The sequence below is a fragment of the Crocodylus siamensis genome, chromosome 2 (assembly GCF_052110815.1).
Source record: "Crocodylus siamensis isolate JL-2025a chromosome 2, ASM5211081v1, whole genome shotgun sequence".
Classification (NCBI taxonomy): Eukaryota; Metazoa; Chordata; order Crocodylia; family Crocodylidae; genus Crocodylus; species Crocodylus siamensis.
The window spans coordinates 19,552,490-19,569,060 of record NC_143396.1 but is presented as its reverse complement, the minus strand read 5'-3'; the positions used below and the strand labels follow the sequence as shown (position 1 = coordinate 19,569,060).

General features: G+C 48.0%; 1 protein-coding gene across 1 annotated transcript in view; it reads right to left on the bottom strand.

Moving 5' to 3' along the window:
• SH3BP2 (SH3 domain binding protein 2) overlaps window positions 1-14,339 on the bottom strand; it is a 112,042-nt gene extending 97,703 nt beyond the window's left edge. The window contains exon 1 of the mRNA XM_090035446.1: window positions 14,316-14,339. The gene's annotated coding sequence lies outside the window, so the exon portion shown is untranslated. The remainder of the gene's footprint in view (window positions 1-14,315) is intronic.
• Window positions 14,340-16,571: the final 2,232 nt, after the last annotated feature.

Sequence of the window (16,571 nt, the reverse complement as noted above, 5' to 3'; positions counted from 1 at the left end):
AAACTTGCCACCTCTCAGAAACCAAATCCAAAGAGTTGGATCTTAAATGATCCAACTAGAACAAAAAAGGGGAGAATTTTTTTGTGGCAGCAAGGAAGAAGTTAGTACAAAAATAAGGCAAGAAATAAATGTGGGATATGGAGTGTGACTAATCTGTCACAACATGAAGCATCATATGATTTCCAGAACATAAAACCACTTGATGGCATCACAGCTTGGGTCTCCAAAGAAAATTGGGGAAATAAAACCATGTGTGGTATTCCATAGACACACAAAGGAGTGGAAGTTGACTGATAGTTAAAAGCTGTTTCAAAGAACAGGTAACCTTATCGGCTGGGGGTTGGAAAAAACCTGACATGGCAAGAGGAAAACAAAGATGGAGGAGCCTGGAAAGTGACTGTATGGATTTTATTTCTGGCTCTATGGATGGTGCTTGGATGGGTTTTGGTTTGGAGACTGAACTGTCATTGAATTCTTAGACATAGTCCCTTGAGGTACTTTGACAAGGCAATGTATGGAAGGTCATACTGCTGCCTCTAATATCGAGTGTGCCCTGTAGCTTTGGTCCTGTAGCTTTCGGCCAGTCAAGTACTTTCCATAGGATATTAAATTCACTAGAAGTTCCACTAGGGAAAAAAATAACAACATCCAAAAAAAAAACACAACAAGAAAATATATGTGGCTTAAAACACACTCCCGTAAATGATTTAGGGCCAAATTTCAACTGTTTTTTTTTGCTGTAAATCCCAACTCCACTGAGTGTAATGGAGTTACTCCAGTTTTACACCAATACAGCTGACATGAGAGTTGGGACTCAGTCTTTTAAGCAGTTAAAGTGCTATCTGGCCAATCTAAAGGAAATCAACAGAAACTCAAACTGCAGGTTTTTGAGTCATGAGGGAAATAAAAAACTGAACAAAGCAAACATCAAAATCATTCTCAAGAGTCAGCATAATCTAAATGAGGCTCTTCCTTTACTAATTCAAGTTTCTTTTGATCATCTCTTTCCTTTAGTTTTATTCCCTGAAGGCTGTGCTGATCAAAGATGGTGAGATAGAAGCACCACCAACTCAGGAGCCGTTTCTTGATTTCATCAGGTTCCTCATTCTGACATGCAACAGCAATAAAACTACCTGTAAATACAGTCAACCATGAAGATGGAAACAAGGACTGGACTGAAGGGACTTCCCAGGGCAGTTCCCCTATGATCTCAGAAAACCACACAGTAAACATTTGTCCAAAAGGATCTACAAGATCCTTCCTACAGGCTAGTTGACCTCCACCAGCGGGCTTTAAACTAAGTTTGTCGGGGGATGGGGATCCACAGGAGCAAGAGAAAACTCAACCAGGTGTAGGACCTGCCCAGGTAAGAACTCAGGTATATACCAAGGGACCAGTTGTCTCTCAGGGGGATTAAGGTGTCTCTACACTAATGCAAGAAGCATGGGGAACAAGCAGGAGGAGCTTGCTCTCTTGCTTGCAAGTAGTAAAATCGACCTGTTTGGCCTAGTGGGGACACGGTGGGATGAAACATTTGACTGGGCATTAGACATAGAGGGCTATAGGTTGTTTAGAAGAGATAGGAAGGGGAAAAAAGGTGGCAGGGTTGCTCTCTATGTTGGGGAACAGTATACGAGTTCTACCTTCCAAATGGGACCAGAGGAAGGCTTAACTGAGACCCTGTGGGTCAAACTTCAAGGAGGGTGGGGGGAGAGGGATCTGGTGGTAGGGGTTTACTACAGGCCACCACATCAGGAGGAAGAGCTGGATCTGGAATTCTCCAGGCAGCTGGGGGAGGCCGTGCGTGCAAAGGATGTTGTGGTCATGGGGGATATGAATTACCCTGACATCAACTGGGAGGAGCAGTTGGCCAGGTCTAGCCACTCACGAAGGTTTCTGATGTGCATACAGGACCTACACCTTGTGCAGGAGGTACATGTCCCCACTAGAGCAAATGCCATACTGGATCTGGTGTTAGCCTCTGGGGATGACCTGGTGGGGGAGGTGCTAGTACAAGGGAGGCTAGGGCACAGTGATCATGAAATGATCCAGTTTGCTATTCAGAGGAAGGTGGGGAGGGTAACTAGCACAGCACAAATGCTTGACTTTAGGAAAGCCAACTTCAATGTGCTCAGGGCAGTAGTCAGGGAGGCACTCCAAGCCCAGGGGGTAGCTAGTATGGGGGTCCAGGAAAGGTGGTCCTTCCTCAAGGAGGCTATCCTTGGGGCGCAGCAGGACGCAATTCCTCTGTGCAGGAAGGTGGGAAAAGGGTCCAAGGAACCTTCATGGCTGAGCACGGATATCCAGGCTGGCCTGAGGGCAAAGAAAAAAGTGTACTGGCTGTGGAAGCAGGGGGCAGGGACAAAGGAGGAGTACACCTCACTGACCCGAGTTTGTAGGGATTTGGTAAAGAAGGCTAAAGCAAGACTGGAGCTTAGATTAGCTTCTGGGATTAAGGATAACAAAAAGTCCTTTTTCAAGTACATAGTTAGCAAGAAGAAGTCTCAGGGTAACATTGGACCCCTACGGGACAGGGCAGGGCAGTTGGTGACGGACGCGCGAGAGAAGGCAGAACTCTTCAACAAGTTCTTTGCCTCCGTGTTCCTGTCCGCTGGCAATGGGGTGCTCTCGGGTGACAGCATAGAGAGACCCGGGAAGGATGCGAGTCCCCTAACTCTTAGTTCAGACCTAGTTAAGGATTACCTGGAGGACTTAGATGTGTCCAAGTCAGCAGGCCCAGATGACCTTCATCCATGGGTGCTGAGGGAATTGACTGGTGTCATTGCGGAGCCATTGGCACAGCTGTTCGAGGACTCCTGGTGCTTGGGCCAAGTCCCTGAGGACTGGAAAAGGGCCAATGTGGTCCCTATTTTCAAGAAGGGGAGGAAGGAAGAGCCTGGCAACTACAGACTCGTCAGCCTCACTTCTGTCCTGGGGAAGGTCTTTGAAAAAATTATCAAGGGCCACATTTGTGAGAGTCCTGCAGGGGAAGTGATGTTGAGGGGTAACCAGCATGGGCTCGTGCAAGGGCGATCCTGCCCGACTAACCTGGTCTCTTTCTATGACCAGGTAACAAAGCGCTTAGATGGGAAGGAGGAAGTTGATGTCATCTTCTTGGACTTCCAGAAGGCCTTCGACACAGTGTCCCACCCAATTCTGGTGGGCAAGCTGAGGGACTGCGGCACTGACGAATGCACGGTCACATGGGTGGCAAACTGGCTCCAGGGGCGAACCCAGAGGGTGGTGGTGGATGGGTCGATGTCGACCTGGGAGGGTGTGGGCAGCGGAGTCCCCCAGGGCTCGGTCCTTGGGCCGGTGCTGTTCAACATCTTCATTAGTGACCTGGATGAGAGTGTGGAGAGCATCTTGTTCAAGTTCGCTGATGACACCAAGCTGTGGGGTAAAGTGAATACACCGGCGGGCGGGGACCGCATCCAGGCAGACCTGGATAGGTTAGAGAAGTGGGCAGATTTGAGCAGGATGTGGTTCAACAAGGACAAGTGCAGGGTGCTGCACCTGGGGAGAGGGAACCAGCATTATGGCTATAGGTTAGGGGCTGACCTTCTCGGCAGCACAGAGGCAGAGAGGGATCTTGGAGTCATGATTGACTCCAGGATGAATATGAGTCACCAATGCGATGAAGCAATAGGCAGAGCCAACCATACCCTGTCCTGCATCTACAGGGGCATCACTAATGGGTCCAGAGAGGTCTTGCTCCCCCTCTATGCAGCGCTGGTCAGGCCGCAGCTGGAGTCCTGTGTCCAGTTCTGGGCGCTGCACTTCAAGAAGGACATGGAGAACCTGGAGAGGGTCCAGAGGAGGCCACTCGTATGGCTGAGGGCCTCTGTGGCCAGCCCTATGAGGAGAGGCTGAGGGACCTGAATCTCTTCAGTCTCCGCAAGAGGAGACTGAGGGGGGATCTTGTGGCTGCTGCCAACCTTATCAGGGGCCACCAGTAGGGACTCGGGGAAAGTCTGTTCACCAGGGCTCCCCTTGGGGTCACCAGGAACAATGGCCACAAGCTGAGGGAGGATAGGTTTAGGTTAGATATTAGGAAGAACTACTTCACTGTAAGGGTGGCCAGAGCCTGGAATAGGCTTCCCAGAGAGGTGGTGCTCTCACCTTCCCTGGAAATCTTCAAGAGGAGACTGGATAGGCACCTGGCTGGGGTCTTATGACCCCTGCCACCCCCAGTGCGCCTTCCTGCCCATGGCAGGGGGTCGGACTAGATGATCTGTCTCGGTCCCTTCCCACTCACTGATTCTGTGATTCTAAGAATATCCAGTCTACTCCCTCACACATACCATAGCCACAAAGCACTTGATGAAAATAAATTAATTTGAAAAAATCTTGCAGTGAGAGGGAATTTGTTAGGATCACATGAACATATTTTATCTAGGAAGTGAACTGAGGAAAGCAAGTCTCTTCTTTCCCTCTCAGCCACTTTAACATTGGGGAAAATTCCTTCCTGACTGCAACCCTGGCAAACAGTTTAACCAAAGTAGCATGACACCAGCTAGGCCCTAAGAGTTTTTCAGTACCATTCTGAACACAAGTTCATCCCACCCAATCTTCCATCAATGGCCAACATCCAAAAGGTCTAAGGAAGCCAAGAAACAAATTGAAAACTCAGAAGCCAAGTACTGCCTTCAAGGGGGAAACATTTCTTCTTGGTATCGAAAAAAATGAGGCAAAAGAATGAACAAGGGAAGGAGAACCTGAATCCAGAAAGAGCTACCACAATTACCAAACACAGCCTTCTTTATCTGCAAAATCCCTTATAATCTGAACTTTAAAAAAACCTCCCTCAAAACACCTGGGTTATTGGAAGCTGAGCATCCACATGCAAACCTGGTTTGACACTCAGTCTCTTCTGAGCTCCAGGAAGCCGTGTCACCAGTGGTCACTTTTTCCACCTTCAGTCTTTGCCTTCCAGATCCTGCTGTCACTGTCCTAAACCTTAAATGCTGGATGCTGCAAATGACAGAGGAACAGTGGAAAAAACCCTGGTCATACCCAGTTCACTCCTTCTTTCAGCATCCACTCTGCCACCTGTGTGACACAGGATACTAGGCAACGTGGACCTATGGTCTGACCAAATACATGGCAATTGCTATATCCTTATGCCTGTGAAGCTAAGAAAACAGCAGAGTAAACTAAGACCCAGCAGCCCATCAGACACCTCCCACATGTGCAGCAACTCACCTAGAGATCAAGTTTCATATTCACCTTCACAGAGTGCCCCCTATTCCCTGCTGGCCCCCCCGATGAATTTGTAGATAGCCACAAGATCACTTCTCAGCCTTCTCTTGTGGAGGCTGAAGAGATCCAGGTCCCTCAGTCTGTCTTCATAGGGTCCTACCTGCAGGCCCTCAACCATACGAATAGCCCTCCTCTGGACCCTCTCAAGGTTATCCACACCCCTCTTGAAGTACGGCGCCTAAAACTGGATGCAGTACTCCAGCTGCAGCCTCACCAATGCTGCATGGAGAGGAATTATCACTTCCCTAGACCTGCTTATGATGCACCTGCTGATGCAAGAAAGAGTGTGGTTAGCCTTGCTTATTACCTCATCACACTGGCAGCTCATGTTCATTTTTGCATCAGCCAGGACTCTGAGATTTCTTTTCACTGTTGTGCTCAGAATGGTAACCCCAGGCTATAGGGGTGTTGGCGATTCTTTCTCCCCAGGTGCAGCACCTTGCATTTATCCTTGTTAAATTGCATCCTATTTTGATCTGCCCACTTCCCCAGTCTGTCCAAATCTGCCTGAATTCACTCCTTGCCTTCAAGTGTGTTAAGTGTAGCCCATAATTTAGTGTCGTCTGTGAAGTTGGACAAGGTGCTTTCAACACCTTTATCCAAATCACTGATGAAGATATTAAACAGTACTGGTCCAAGGACAGAGTGTTGGGGGACACCACTGCCCACATCCCTCCAGGGAGAAACTGACTCATCCACCACCACTCTCTGGGTGCATCCTGAGAGCCAGCTTTTCACCCACCTTACTGTGAAAAAATCCATATCACAGCTTCTCAGTTTGCTCGTAAGAATTGGGTGTGACACTGTGTCAAAAGCCTTTTTAAAATTCAGGTAAATATCTACTTCCATTCCTGCATCTAAGCACTTTGTCACCTAGTCATAAAAGGAGACCAGGTTAGTCAGGCAGGATCTGCTATAAACCCATGCTGGTTGCCCCTTACCATAGTGTGACTCGCTGGCCCCCTGCAAATGTGATCCTTTATGATTTTTTCTAATGTCTTGCCGAGAACAGAGGTGAGGCTAACTGCCCTATAATTACCCCAGTATTCCTTCCTCCCCTTCCTGTAAATAGGGACCATGTTGTCCTTTTTCCAGTCCTCTGGGATCTGTCCCGAGTGCCATGAGCGCTCCAACAGTTGCACCAGTGGTTTTGCTATGACATCACCCAATTCCTTTAGTACCCTTGGGTGAAGATTGTTGGGGCCCACTGACTTAAATACGGCCAGCCCTTCCAAGTGCCCCTTCACTAGCACTACATAAAGCCCCCCTCCCTGCCCCATGGCTGCAGCAGCTATGGGGGGGCAAGAGGGGGAAGAGTCCCCCTCTGGAGCCAGGCAGCACCACACAGAGCCTCCCTCCCTGCCCCACTGCAGTGGGAGAGAGGGAGGAGGAGGAGGAGGGGAAAGAGTCTCTCTCTGGGGCTGGGCAGCAGAGCTGTGTGCCTGGATTGCTCCTGGCTGTCGGGGAGTTGCTGTGGCAGGCAGGGCTCCCCCCCTCCTCCCCCTCTCCCACCATGGGGGTGTGACGCTGAATGCTGCAGGCTAAGGTGGAGGTTTAAACTCCTCCTCAGTCATACTCAGGCCTGCCAGGGCCTTGCCATGACCCCCCTCCTTCAGTTCAGTTTCTCTGTGGAAGCTGGCCTGAGCCACTGCAGGCATGTGCCTGCATTTATGGAATGAAAAGTGGATATCTGTCTGCTTGCAAATCAGTTCAATCTCTGCATGTTAAACTAACCTGTAAAGACTGAATCAGTTCAGTCTTGGGCTTTTTCAATGTTTGTCCCTAGCCTGAATCAATTGGCTTGCTTGAATCTATGTGAGAGGTTTGAATCTAGATAAGTTAGACCCATTTAGGCTGTATCTGTTTCTTTCTCAGTAAGGGCATTTTGTGCCTGAAAGCTTCTCTTATATCTCTCCCAACAGCATAGTCAGTCCAATAAACGCTGTTACCAAACAAAACTCGTTTTACTTAAGGAGTAAGTTATCCTGTCACAGAGTGATATTGAGATGGTTTGACATACTCGTCCCTGGGGAAAAACAGGCTGCATTTTATGACATTCTCCATTTACATCCATGTCCTTAATTATTATTTCTTTCCATGTCTGTTCTGAGGTCTTAGTATTTGAGGCCCAACTAAAAGGCTGGTAGTTCCCTGAGTCTCTTTTTCCCCCTTTTTTGAGTATAGACACAGCATTTGCTACTTTGCAGTCCTAGGATTTCACCCCCAAGAGGCTGGTTCACTGGAGAGCTGTGCTCCAAGAGCTGCTACTTGATGTGCCAGTTCTTTTAATAGTCTGCAAGGGATGCTGTCTAGCCCGCTCTCCCCTGTCTCCAGTTTCATCACAGTTAGAAATCTAAGTTTCGCTGCCACCTCTGAAGTAGTAATTCCCATTACGTTCCCTACTGTTACCCCCATCTACAGCTGGGATTGAGCCCATAATTATACCTTATTATAATTAAGGTAGGCCCTTAAAGCAGTCTTCATGAAGGTACCAGAGTACACACACACCTGTGCAACATTTGGCAGCTCCACCCAGCTCTTGCCAGAACCACAGAGCTCCTTTATAGCAACTGTGCTTGTAGGGCACACAGTACATCCTAGGAGGCCCTGGCTGTTAAACGGGCTGTGGCAGCCAGCAGCAAGCATCAGTAGGTGCCTGTAGACATGCAGGGACACTTCTCCAATGCGCTGTAATTACAGCACATCAGAGCAGACTCAGTTAATTGAGTCTACTGGAGCATACTAATTAGCATGCTCCAGTAGCCTCTGCGCATAGGCAGCAGGAGAAAATATTATTTGGGGGCTGAGCAAATATTACTCCCTGCCCCTCCCTCCCACAGAGCCACTGCAGGGCCAGCACATGCTGGTGCTGTATACGATGGCGGAGGAGCAGCACCATGGTGCCACTGCTGTCACTGGCCACCACAAGATTAATTTGGGCGGGGGGGCTAAGCCCTGTTAGCCCTGGCCTTCTGCCACCTATGTCTCTGCACCTTGTGCGCTCAGGGTCTCCACACTTCAAAATGGCGGCGGGGGCACTTTAACAAAAGCTCGTCGAATGAGCTTTAGTTAAAGCACCTCTGCCACCATTTTGAAGTGCAGGATGCTGAATACATGAGACGCTGTGGGCACTTTAGCTAGAGTGGCTTTCAGAGTTACTCTAATTAAATCGCCCCCTCCTCATCCCAGGTACACACGTAAAGATGCCCAGTGCGTCTACATTTATGTGCATCTTCCCTCAGCTGCTGGGTGGCAACAGACGTTTCCAGTCTCTTGCAGTGCTGCTGTTACTCTACTGGCAGAAGGAATGGCTCTGCTGCCACACAAGACCTCAGAGTATGGCAAACTCCTAGTTTTTAAGTCTTCCAAGAAAACTATGGGGTAGGCCAGGTGTTTAGATGATTGGTGTTTGGGCTAAGAATGCCTGCTCATGCAGTTTGGGGAAGTGAATACAGTATATGATCAAACACAACTAATATAAATATAAAGAAGTATACGAATGAAGTCTAAATGTTGTCCTCTTACACAGATCCTTGCAGTGGGGCACTGGCAAACTCCATTCCATGGGACATACATCCCCTTCCTAAATGCAGATGCCTATTTTCAAAAGCAGTTAGCAATTTTGAGGGTCTTGGCCCTCATAAGTCATTTCATGTTGGACATGCAAAATCATTAGTCACTTTAAGAGTTTAGACTTCTATATTTGAATTTTACTAATATGTTCCATTCTTTTGTTCATTTCCTTTTTTCATAAAAACAACTGTCCCCAACCCATTTCCTTTGATGCTTTCCGTTATTACTTTTTCACTCTCAGAGGTGATTTACAACCCACACATATCCACATTTTTTTTAAAAGGCAACAGCCTGGGTTTGACATCTTCATCTTAATTTTAATATTTGAAGTGACTCTTTTCTATTTTTTGACTGTGGTTTTAAATTTGAAGCTAAATATAGCAGCTCCTCTGTGTGATCTGTATGTGTGGGATGCATGTTTTGTACACAAAACTATCTATTTCTCTTTTCTGTCTTAATCACTCCACCCACATTTATCCTAACCATAAATGATCTTTTGTGAACTTTTGTGAGACATGTGAAGCAGAAGTTCTGTGTTTTGTTAGCAGCATTAGTAAGAGGAAGTTCAATCAAGTATAATAATTTTTGGCTCATGGCCTCAGTTTGCAAGTGATGGGATAATACTTGCAATGTTCAGGCCCAGTCCTACAGAACCATGCATACAGGAATATAAGAAGTGCCAAGACCAGCATGCCATTGTGGCAGTGAGATCACTGAGAGATAAAAGCATGCTGCCATGCCCCTTTCTACCAGGAAAGTCCTGACACAGGCTGTGAGGGACTGCTACGGTACAGTCAGCAAAGGCATCCTTAAAGGGCTGGATCCAGTTATTGGTCCTTAGGGCCAGAGTGCAGTTCAGGATATGCTTCAGAAACTGCTGCTGAGTGACTGACTATTAATCTGATATCATTTACATGGTAAAGGAAAGAACAGGTTGTCTGTCTCAGTATCTTCAACTGTTAGCATGTGGTTCCAAAGGATTTCAAAGCAGAGTAACACTAGGGAATAGTGAGAAAATAAATTTCCTCATCTGTCTGACAGTCATATAGTTTTTGGTTCACTTTGAAAAAACTTTTCTGACTCTATTACACTGTTTTTTCAAGACCCACAGGTCATGTTATGTTCCCTCCTATTTTCTCTAACATTCCCCACTCTAAGATCTCTTGAGGAACTTGGCTTGGCTCCACCTTGTTGGAAGAAAGGAATTGCTGGACTTCACAAGGTGAACAGTTACTTCTGACCAAGGTCATGTGCAAGGTAAGTGGTGTCAGATTATACTCTCCATTTGCCCTGAAGAAAACTACTGCAAACCCAAGAGCAGCCAACATGCAGACAATCATAACTGAGAACAGAGGCATGGAAACTCTATGACAGGGACTGGCACTGCTGGCACTGAGAAATTACTGCTTTGGGCCAAATTTTGAAAGCAATCATCAGAGATGTATCCCAAAAGATACAGCTGCAAGTTCAATAATCAAAAAACCTAACACCACTTACAAACTGCACTTTTTGTGACACTGCAAATAGGACTGAGGATCCTTGTTTCCACTTACAAAACTGTAAGTTTCCACTTCAACTAGAGGAGATTCTCAGCTGTAGAAGTACTAGAGCAGGGGTTTTCAACCTTTTTTAAAGGAATGTACCCCTTCTGTGGGTACCCCTCCTGGACTGTACCCCCTTCTAGCTGGCCAGTGGGGGAGCCCTCTCTCTCCATTCAAGTGTGTCCACCTCGCCCCACATCTTAGTGTCGTCAGCAAACTTGGACAGCGTGCTTTCAACCCCCTCGTCCAAGTCACTGATGAAGATGTTAAACAGTGCAGGCCTGAGGACCGAGCCTGGGAGTACCCCACTGCTCACATCTCGCCAGGTTGAATACAACCCGTTCACCACTACTCTCTGGGTGCACCCCATCAGCCAATTTTTTACCCGTCCAAATGTGTAGGCATCAATGCCACAGTCACTTAATTTATTGATGAGGATGGGGTGAGAGACAGTGTCAACGGCCTTCTTAAAGTCAAGAAAGACTATGTCCATGGCAACACCATCATCCAAGGATTTAGTCACCTGGTCATAAAAGGCAACCAGGTTGGTCAAGTGGGACCTGCCTTTGATGAACCCATGCTGATTGCCCCGAGCATGATCTCGCCTGCAGGGCCCCCACAGACATGCTCCTTGCTGATTCTCTCCAAGATCTTCCTGAGCACCGAGGTGAGGCTTACAGGCCTATAGTTACTTGGGTCCTCCCTTCTCCCTTTCTTGAAAATTGGGACATTAGCCAGTTTCCTATCCCCCAGCACCTGGCCAGATGACCACAAATGCTCATACAGCCAGGCCAAGGGCTCTGCGATGACCCCTGCCAGCTCCCTCAACACCCTTGGGTGGAGAGCATCTGGACCTGCAGATTTAAAAATGTCTAACCCTTCCAGAAGATCCCTAACTGCATCTGTGCTGACTGAAGGCCTGACAGAGCTATCCCCAAGATTGTCCCTACCTCTGGTAGGTGGGATGTCCTAGTCCCTGTTCAAGAAAACAGAGGCAAAGCAACTGTTCAAAATATTAGCTGTCTTGTCTGGCGTAGCCACAAGATTACTGTTTGCATCTTGCAGGGGCCCTACATTGCCTGGTGCCCTCTTTTTGCTCCCAATGTACTTGAAAAAGGACTTTTTTTTGTCCTTAATCTTGGACGCTAGCCTGAGCTCCATCTCTGCCTTGGCCTTCCTAATAGCTCTCCTACACATGTGGGGGGCATGCTGCGCTTGGGATGGGTGTCAGTGGCACTGGGTGTGGGGGTCAGGTAGGCTATGGCAAATCTTGAGGTGGCTGCAGCACCCTGCCAGTGCCACTGCTGCCCTCTCCAGTGTAGTCTAACCCCACTGGGAAGAGCCTGGTGCAGCCCCAGCCCCAGCCCAAGCCCCAGCCAGCAGTGGTAGCCTGCCCTGCTCTGCGCAGTTCTGGGGGCACACTGACAAACAGCCAGACACGAAGCCAGCAGCACTGGAGGCTTGCACACCACCACAGCCATCTATACAATCTGTGTCACTGCCGGGTGCTGGTCATGGCCTTCCCACACCCAAGTATCCCCGCTTCTCTGCACCACTGGTTTCATGTGCAGCTGGCTGTCAGCAACCCATCTCCCCAGCACGCAATGGCGGCACAGGGGCAGCACAGGGAGCTCACATGCAATGGCTGCCCCTGCCGCCACCTATACGCTCAGCACCACTGCCACACGCCAGGGAGGATGGGGTGCTGATGGCCGACCACATGCAACACCGGTGGTGTGGAGAAGCAGGGATACTTGAGCATAGGAAAGCGGCACACGGCACCTGTGGCAGCACAGAGTGATGGATGGCAGCACCCCCACCCCCCTATGCTGCTGCTTCCCAGGTACCCCTGCTTCTCCACACTTCCGGCTCTGCGTCTGGCGGGCTGTCAGCAACCTCCCACCCCTGCCAGCCAGACGCAAAGCCAGTGGTGCAGAGAACTGGCGGTACTTGGGCGCAGGGAAGCAGTGCATGATGGATGGTGGTGGCAGCCCTGTCCTCTGTGCCACTGCTTCCAAGTAGCCCCACTTCTCTACGCTGCCACCGCATACCCCTTGGTGCCTTCCCAAGTACCCCCAGGAGTACGCATACCCCTAGTTGACAACCCCTGTACTACAGCTTTCACCAACTACAAATAGCAGCCACTACGCTGCTGTGTGAGCAGGTCTGATACTCCAGGGGTCACATATCTTTTAGTCATGAAATAACACTAGTTTTGCGAGTTCCACAGTGTCTTCTGGAGTATTTTTATTGTAGAAAACCGTGTGACTGGTATGAAGTTTGTACAGATCTTCCCGTTTTAAGAACCTTTTTTCAGTTGCTTATTATTTTGCCACACTTAAATTGTTTGGGCTGAAATTTTCTATGCTGTTTGTCTGCCTCCAGTTGATTTTTTTAAGCTTCATCAAAAACAGGTCAGCTGTTTCTCAGAATGAGAGAAAGGTGTCATTTCACACACACTAATGTATTTTTATGACAGCTTCGTTGAGTAGCTCTGGCACCTGCATGCTCTAGAGCAGGAACCTGTAATATGGCAGAGGCACTTTCACTTAGTGCATTTACATGTACTATTAAGGTGAAGTGATAAACTTAGGCGCTTATTATTATTGATCCTGGGTGCCACGTTTACAGGTGCATCCGGCACTACAGCATGCTGAACTTGGTTGGAGTAGCCCCAGCTGGCAGACGATCCAGGGGGTCAGTCTGCCAACTTGAGGCTGCTCTGACCTGGCTCAATGTGCTGCAGAGCAGCTGGCTGGGACATGACAGTGCTCCAGTGTTGGGCTAGCTGGCAGGCAGCCCCTGTACTGAAGCACCCTTGTGCCCCAGCCAGCCGTATTAACATCTATATGTGCAGTGCCGGGGAGTAAAAAACTCTGCAGTAGGATAGTACTTGTATTTACAAATATGACCCAATTGTGAAGTTAATTAGTTTCCTGGGCCACACATGTAGATATGAGACACTTTCTGTGGAGCTAATTAGTCTACTCCACAGTAAATATCTCATGTAGGCATATCCTCTGTGCAAGAGATTTTTGCCTTTTGACATTTCTGTGAAAATCTGTCCACCTCTCAAATGTCTAACTATCACAGTTTGCATATGCTTAGTACAGGTTTGTTAGACTTTATTCCTCCTGTATAGAGCCTGATCAAGATCAGAGGGGCTGAATATTTTCTGAGGAGGCTGTGGCATCCAGCATAGAAAATGGAAGCAGGGTGACTATCTCTGTTCTTCATACCCTACTGCCAGCACGCAGGCATTATGGTGGAGGAAGGAGAAGCAACATGACCTGGTGGCAAAGGCATGGGCGACTGGTGCCTCCTGTGTCTGGGGGGGCACTCACAGAAGCCAGCAGTGATGGCAGGGATGGGGCTGGTGAGCACCCACAGAAGCCACTAGCAATGGGCACGGCTCTGTTGCTGGGGCATGTGCCCCACCTACTAGTTGCCTATTGACAAAGGAGTCCTTTTCCTTTTTTTGTCCCTGTGTGACAAGGTATTTAGCAGAATTTTCAGATTCATTTGAGTCTGATAAGGCTGTGGTACAAGTACTTCTGCTACAGTCTCAAATTTGCAGCTTCTGGGCTGTCAACTGTCTGAGTTAGCACCCACGCCACCCCAGCCCCAGCCCCAGCCCCAGCAAAAGAATCAGAAGGGGGAGGTTCTGAGCCAGAGGAAGGAATAGGAGCAAAGAGGGTTTCAGAAGCCAGGCAAGGCTAAGAGATGGGGGCCTAAGAAAGACAAGAGCTTACATGGGTTCAGGGGTCATATGCAGGGACCACTGTAATTTTGGTTTCAGGGATTTCAGGGGAAAGCTCAACATTTAGTGTTTCCCCTGAAGCCCCAGAAAACTGCAGTTTGGCTGGAAATTGCCTGAAACTGTGGGGAAGAGAGAGAGGGCAGGAAAAAAAGACAAAAACAAAAACAAACAAAACTTACCTGAAGTGTGGAGAGGAAAGGCAGCAGAGCCCTGGAAACACTGTTGAAGCCCTATGTGTTTCCAGGGGCAACCTAGTACAGGTTGTTCAACCAATCATTTCCCCACTTTGGCAGGGAGTTTAAAAGCCCTACCCAGAGCAAAGCAGGTAAGTACTCCCTGCCCTAGATGCTGTGGGCATAGGCATGCCAGGTGCCTGCCCCCACAGCCAGGCATGGGGTGCAGGATGCCTCCACCACAGGGGCTTCCCCGCATCTGCCATGGATCCTGAGCTCCACTTTCTTTGCTGCCATGCGGGAGTGGAGGGGAATTTCCTCCCCTTTTCTGTGCGGCGGGCTCGGGAATTCTACGTGGTGAGCTTTACTTTCTTCATACAGCTGAAGAACAGCCTGTGTGTTGCTGTTCAGTGGTAATCAGCTCCATGACAGGCTTCCTCAGCCGATCAGAAGTGTGGGAGAGCCTGCCTTGAAAAATGCCTGAAATTGGTTTTGGTAAGCCTGCAGGGAGCCCATTTTCTCCCCTGCCAGAGCCTGAATGATAGTGGTCCCTCGTCATATATGAGTGTCAGAGGCAAGGCAACTGGAGAATGGTACAGGAAGAAAGCGTGGAAGGGAGGCAGGGGCCCCTGTGTATGGGGCTAAATACAAACAGATGGGGATGACAGCAGGAACTGAGGGCTGGGTATATTAGATGCACAAGAAGATGTGCTGGATGGGAAAGTATGGAGGCAAGGACAAGTGCCACAATGGGGAAAACAGGAATAAAAGGTACAGACAAGCTGGAGGCATATAGGGAGAGGGGTCAAACGTTCAAGAGTGTGTTGAGGAATCATAGAAAAGTAAGGCTGGGGGGGACTTTCAGAAGCCATCTAGTCCAACTGCTGCTCAAGGCAGGATCACCCCTGACTAAACCATCCCAGTCAAGTGCCTCCCTAACCTGCTTTTGAAAACTTCAGAGGATGGTAATTCTGCAGCCTCTCTATGTAATTTGCTCCTGGGTTCAACCAACCTCATATGAGGGTTTTTCCTAATAGCCAATCAAAATCCTTTGTTACAATTCAAGACCATTATTTCTAGTCCTGTCTTCTGTGGATGGAGGGAATAATTGATCACTATCTTCTTTATAACTAGCCTTCAACTATTTGAAAACTGTTATCAAATCTTCAGTCTTCTCTGCTCCAGAATACATAATCCCAGTATTTGTAAATCATGTTTCTCAGATTCATAATCATTTTTGTTAATCTTTCCTGGACTTTTTCTCATCTGTCCATGTCTTGAAGTGCAGGCCCCAAAACTGGACACAGTACTTCATGTGAGGGCTCACCAGTGCTGAATAGAGCAAAGAGATGACTTTCTGTGCTTTGCATGTGAACTGTTAATATAGTCCAGCCTTTTCTGCAACAAGAGCACACTGTTGCCTTATATTCAATGTATGGTCCACTGCAACTCCCAGGTCCTTTTCTGAGACACTTCAGTGGAGCCAATCATTCTCCAGTCTGCATTTGTGCATGCAGTTGTTTCATGCTAAATGCACTTGTCTTTGTCAATGTTCATTCAATTGATTTTAGACCATTTTTTCAGTTTATCGGGTTTATTCTAAATCCTAACTCTAGCCTCCAGAGGGTCTGCAACTCCACCCAAATTCATATCATCTGCAAATTTGCTAAAGGTGCACTTAATCCCATCATCATTAATCATTAATGAAGAAGTTAAACAATACTGGACCCAGGACAAACTCATCGGGAACCGCATTTGATACCTCATTCCAACTGGACAGTGACCATTGAGGACTACTCATTGTGAACTCAGATGATAGAACTGCTGTGTATCCACTTTATAGTACTTCAGTCTGGTTTGTATTTCCCTTTCTACTAATGAGACTGTTGTGGAAGACAGAGTCAAAAGTGTTCATAAAATTGAGGTATATCACATCCATTGCTTTCTCCCCCATTCACAGAACCTGTCACATTACCACAGAAGGAAATCAGGTTGGTCAATGACGACTTGCTCTTCATGAATCCACACTGACTTTTCCTGATCTCTTTGCTCTCCTCCAAGTGATCTTTCCTGGTATCATAGAATCATAGAAAATTAGGGTTAGAAGGGACTTCAGGAGGTCACCTAGTTCAATCCCCTGCTCAAAGCAAAATCATCCCCAAGGATGAAGATTCCACCACCTCTCTAGGTAACCTGTTCCAGTGCTTCACCACCGTCCTAGTAAGAAAGTTTGTCCTGACATCCAATCTAAACTTCCCTTGC